The sequence below is a fragment of the Theropithecus gelada genome, chromosome 1, assembly GCF_003255815.1.
Source record: "Theropithecus gelada isolate Dixy chromosome 1, Tgel_1.0, whole genome shotgun sequence".
NCBI lineage: Eukaryota > Metazoa > Chordata > Mammalia > Primates > Cercopithecidae > Theropithecus > Theropithecus gelada.
Window position 1 is genome coordinate 122,145,646 of NC_037668.1, and position 6,364 is coordinate 122,152,009.

Consider the following 6,364-nt stretch of genomic DNA (forward strand, 5'->3'; position numbering starts at 1 on the left):
TCCTGGGCTCAAGCGATTCTCCTGCCTCAGCCTCCTGAATAGCTGGGATTACAGGCGTTTGCCACCACACCTGGCTGATTTTTGTATTTTTAGTAGACACAGTGTTTCATCGTGTTGGCCAGGCTGGTCTGGAACTCCTGACCTCAGGTGATCCACTTGCCTTGGCCTCCCAAAGTGCTGGGATTACAGGCATGAGCCACCGTGCCTGGCTGGCTTAATGTTATTAATGTGGTGTGTATATTTTCCTCATCGTATTATGTTAATATGTACAGTGAATATAGGGCTGTAATTAGTATATTAAGTCCTATTAGGATAGTGGTAAAACTAGATCACAAAAATAATGCTATAACCACAAGTAATTTTCCAATTAGGTTCATAGTGGTGGTAGGGCTAGATAAGTTAGCTAGCCAGTACTCATGTTGTATTAAAGGAAGTAATATGTGTAGTTTGAGAGCTAATAGTATAGTTCAACTGTGGATTCCTTGATAGATTGAGTTTTTGAGGCATAGCAACATTGATGACATGAGGCCATGGACAATTATTAGGGCTGTGGCTCCTGTAACACTTCATGGCATTAGAATAAAAATGACTAGTTTTACTAGTGCTACAAGACTTATGGATGAATAGGCAATGAGTGATTTTAAGTCTTGTTTGGTGTAAACAAATAGAGCTGTTACAATAGTTCCTCCTAGGGATAATATAAGAAATGAATAGGTTATGTATTCTGTTAGTGGATTTAAAATTGTAAAATTTCATTTTATACTAGAGCCTCCTAGTTTTAGCAATTGGCTGCAATTGGGGCTTCTACATGCACTTTTGGTAGTCAGAGGTGGAGGCGGTAAAGGGGTATTTTTACTAGGAATGCTATTATGTATGCTAATCATGGGAGACATTAGATCAGGGTTTGGTCATGTTTGAATTCAATAGCGGTTCTTTAAGAATTTAGTGAGTCTGAGGAATTTTGGATATAGATTAATGCTATGAGTAGGGTTGAACAGCCAATCAGTGTGTAGGACAGGAAATAAAGTCTTGCACTGAATTGTTCTCTTCAGCTTCCCCATCAAGTGACAGTGATTACAGTTGGGATTAGAGCTGCTGCAAAGATAATATCAAATAGAATTAGTTCTGTAGCAGTAAATGTCATGATTAAGAACATTTGTAGAAAAATTAATATTGGCCAGGTGTGGCGGCTCAAGCCTGTAAACCCAGCACCTTGGGATGCCTCAAGCTGGAGAATCACTTGAGGAGTTAGAGACCAACCTCGGCAACATGGCAAAACCCTGTATCTACAAAAAATGCAAAAAAGTAGCCAGCCATGGTGGTGCACACCTGTGGTCTCAGCTGTTCAGGTGGCTGAGGTGGAAGGATCGCTCGGGCGGCGAAGGCTGCTGTGAGCTGTGATCACATCACTGCACTCCAGCCTGGGTGACAGAGTGAGACCCTGTCTCAAAAAAAAAAAAAAAAAAAAAAAAAAAATTAATACTGAGAAATATAGCTTTTTCATGTATCTGATTTTTTTTTGGGAGATGGTGTTTATTTGTTATACTTATTAGGGAAAGTAGTTAAGTTGGACTTGGATGGAGTGGGATAAGGTAAATATTTAAAATTATGGCCAGATGCAGTGGCATATATCTGTAAATTCCAGCCACGCAGGGGGCTGAGCTGAGAGGATAGGTTTGAGTCCAGCCTGGGCAACATAGTGAGGCTCTGTCTGAAACAAAACAAAACAAAACAAAACACAAAATTTTTAATGAAACAAAAAATAAAAAATTATAATTTTACAATAAATAATCATAACATTATGCCTTCTAAACATAATAATGAAAATACATGTGATTGGTATACTGAGAGCTGTATTAAATATGCAATATAAGCTAGAATAATGTTAATATAAATGAAGGTATGTTGGTAATTATGAAATGTAATTTAATGGGTTGAAATTGTTTGTTTTAATTTAAACTAAAAACCATATTTAATTAATTCTAGTCCTTTTTGGATCCATTCATAAACTAGGCCTAAGGATAGGATAAGGATTAAAATTAGTGCCATAACGAGTATGAGTTTCGAGTTGTGTATTTGAGATACTCATGGTAATGGTAATTGGAAGGTGATTTCTAGATTGAATAATCAGAACACTATAGCTACTAAGAAAAATTTTATGGCAAATCATAGCTGGGAAGATGCTGTTGGATCAAATCTGCATTTGTATACCCTTGATTTTTCTGTATGGATATTTCATTTTGGTAATCAGAATGCAATGATGATAAGCAGTAATGCTAGTAATGTATTAGTTAATAAGGTTAATGTAAGATTGATTATTCTTTTTCAGGTTGATACCAAAGCTAATTGATTGGAAGTCACTTGTGCTGATTAATACTAAAATAGGATCCTCATCAATAAATAGAGATGTATACAAATAGTCAGACTACATTTACAAAATGTCACTCTCAGGCAGCAGCATCACATCTGAAAGGGTGATTAGATGTGAAATGAAATTGCAATTAGCTGAGCAATATAGGGAGACCTCATCCCTACAAAAAATACAAAAATTAGCTGGCCACGGTGGTCCACGGGGGGCTCATGTGGGAGGATCACTTGAGCCCCGGAGGTCAAGGCTGCGGTAAGCTGAGATCACGCCACTGCACTCCAACCTGGAAGACAGAGTGAGACTCTGTCTTAAAAAAAAGAAAAGGAATTGCGATTGACATAAGAAGCAAAGGATAAAAATGGTGACACCAATAATTACATTGATACAATAAAGAGAATCATTTTGTATTATAGGCCTTTTTGAACAATTAATGTGTGGTGGCCTTGAAATGTGTTTTCTTTGACTGCATTTTGTTATCATTGATATACGTTTAATGTATCAGTTAGTACAACTAAGGATAGTAAAATAATTGAATTAAGGTGAAATCATATTACCAAATGCTATGAGCAGAACTGGGAAGTGATCAAGAGCTAGGGGCAATTGTATGGTAGATGTGGGTCTGGTGGGTGACTAAGCATTATCATCTAGGTAAAGCCTAACTAGAAGTGTGAAGATGTTAGCCTGAATTAGGGCAACCATAAATTCAGGAGTGATAAGTAATGAGAAATGTAATTAAGGCTGTTGCCGGGCAAATGGATACTAGGATTAAGGTGGCTCCACCGATTAAGCATATGGTAGATGACCACTGTAATGTTGACTGTTAATTGTACTGCTAGGGCTGTGGGTTGAATAAAAAGGCTAATATTATAGTTTCAATAATTACTAGCATGGGGATAAGTGGAACAGGTGTTCCTTGTGGTAGGAAGTGAGCCATTAATAATGCTCTGTTTTGTGGTGAAAGCAGGTAATTACTGCTCCTACTGATAGTGGGATAGTTATACCTAGATTTTCTGATAATTGGGTGGCTGGTGGGAGTGAGTGGGGTAATAATCCTAGTAAATTTGTTTAACTGATAAATAAGTGAAATTAATATTAGAGATCAAATGTGCTCTTTAATATTACGTATGGTTATTTGTTTTAGTATGAGTTGCACGAATCATTGTTGAACAGAGACTAATAGATTATTGATTAGGTGATTGGGGGCAGGAAACATGATGTTTAGAAATGAAATGATTAGGATAACAATAGATAGTCCTATTATTGTAGGGGTAATGAAAGAAGTGAATAAATTTTTGTTCACTTTTTTTCTCAAGGTATCTGGTGTTTTGATGCTTTGATGTTCTTTGGTGATGGATTTAAAGAATTAATATAGTTCAAAATTTGTAATCGAGATAGAATATATAGTACTAGAAATATTGAAACAATAGTGATAAATCGGCAGGGCACAGTAGCTCATGCCTGTAAACCTAGCACTTTGGGAGACTGAGGCAGGAGGACCACTTCAGCTTAGGAGTTTGAGATCAGCCTGGGCAACATAGTGAGATGCCCATCTCTACAAAAAATTTAAAAACTAGCTAGGCATGGTGGCACACGCCTATAGTCCCAGCCACTCAGCTGACTGAAATGGGAGGATCTCTTGAGCCCAGGACATTGAGGCTGCAGTGAGTCCTGATTGTGCCACTGCTCTCCAGCCTGGGCAACAGAGAAAGACCCTGTCTAAAAAAGAAAAGAAAATAACTGATAAACCATGTTGATGTGTCTAGTCATAGCGTTTCATTTTGAAGACATTAATACTTTCAGTCTTGAACTTAAAAGATTAAGGTTATTTAGCCTCACACAGTGGCATTATAACAGATGATCAGTTTTCAAAGTGTTTTAGTGGAACTAATTCAAGTACAATAGGTATAAAGCTGTGATTTGATCCACAAATTTCTGAGCATTGTCCATAATACAGGTCTGGTTTTGTGGGTGTTAGGGTTGCTTGATTTAAACATCCTGAAATTGTATCTGTTTTTAGTCCTAATGATGGAACAGCTCACGAGTGTAGGATATTTTTAGAGAAGATTAGTATATGAGTTGATATTTCTATAGGCAGGACTACTCAATTATCAACATTGAGTAGTGGTACTTGTCCTGGTTTAGATTTGTTAGAGGGATTATGTAGGAATCAAAATTAGGTCTTTGTAATGTGTGTATTCATAACTTCAGTATCATTGATGGCCTATAGTTTTTATAGTTAGGAAGGAGTTACTAATTACATCCATTATGTATAGTAATAGAATTTGTAAAGATGATAAAGCAATTAGGATTAAAATAATAGTGGGTAAAATAGGCCATGTCAGCTGAGCACAGTGGCTCATGCTTGTAATCCCAGCACTTTGGGAGGCTGAGGTGGATAGATCACCTGAGGTCAGGAGTTCAAGACCAGCCTGGTCAACATGGCAAAACCCCATCTCTACTAAAAATACAAAAATTAGCAGGTGCCTGAAATCCCAGCTACTTGGGAGGCTGAGACAGGAGAATCACTTGAACCTGGAGGTGGAGGTTGCAGTGAGCTGAGATTGCACTCCAGCCTGGGCAACCAAGAGTGAAACTCTGTCTCAAAAAAAAAAAAAAGAAAAAAAAAGAAAGAATAGTTCATATCGTGTCTACTTCTTAAACATCCATAGTACTTGTGTGGGATAGTTTAATTGTTAATAAAATAATGTAAAGAACTAAAGGGATAACTAAAAATATAATTATTAAAGCATGATCATGGAAATGCAAAACTTCTTCTGTAATAGGTAATGCTGCATCTTGAAGCCTAACTGGAATGGGTATGCCATAGGGATATAAAGCATTTTAACCTATAAGTTAGCTTCAACTAAGTTATTTAATATTTTTACTAATATCTCACTTGTTGAGAAAGGCCTAGTGGTTATGGGACTGGCTTGAAATTGGAAGCTAACTTCAACTAAGTTATTTAATATTTTTACTAACATCTCACTTGTTGAGAAAGTCCTATTGGTTATGGGACTGGCTTGAAATTGTTTATGTGATTTTGATTCCTTCCTTTCTTAAGCTTTTATATAAGCAGGCTCTTCAAATGCATGATATGGGGGTGGGCAGCCATAAGGTCATTCAAAGTCTGTAATGAAAGCACCACTACTGAGGCTTCTCATTTTGAAGTAAAGTCTTCTCAAATTATGAGAATTATTAATATTTTGTTAGTAAAATAGAGGAGCCTATTGATAAGATGATTTTTCATGTTGTATGTGCATCAGGATAATTAGAGTATTGTTATGGTATGCCTGATAAACCAAGGAAATGTTGCAGAAAGTCAGGTTTATGCCCACAAATATAATTGTAAAATGAATTTTGTCTCAGATTAAGTTGAGTGTGTAACCTAAAAATTGTGAGAATCAGACAACAAACCCTCCTGTCATCATGAAAACTTCTCCTGTTGATAGAACATAGTAGAAATGTGCTACAACATAATATGTGCTGCAAAGAACGATGTCTAGTGATGAGTTAACTAGTACAATTCTTATTAGGCCCTCAACTGTAAATAGAGAAATACAGCCTAAGGCTCAAAATACAGCTGGGGATTATTTAATATTACCTCCATATAGTGTTGCTAGTCAACTAGATACTTTAACTCCTGTGGAAATAGTGATATGGTTTGGATTTGTGTCCCTACCCAAATCTCATGTTGAATTGTAATCCCCAGTGTTAGAATGGGCCTAGTGGGAGGTGATTGGATTATGGGAGTGGATCCTTCGTGAATGGTTTAGCACCATCCCTTTGATGCTATTCTTGTGATAGAGTTCTTATGAGACCTGGTTGTTTAAAAGTGTGCAGCACCTCCTACTTACCCTCTCTTCCTCCCGCTCTGGCTGTGTGAGGACGTGCCTGCTTTCCCTTTGCCTTCCATCATGATTGTAAGTTTCCTGAGGCCTCCCCAGAAGCTGAGCATAAGCTGCTATGCTTCTCGTACAGCCTGAGGAACTACAAGAA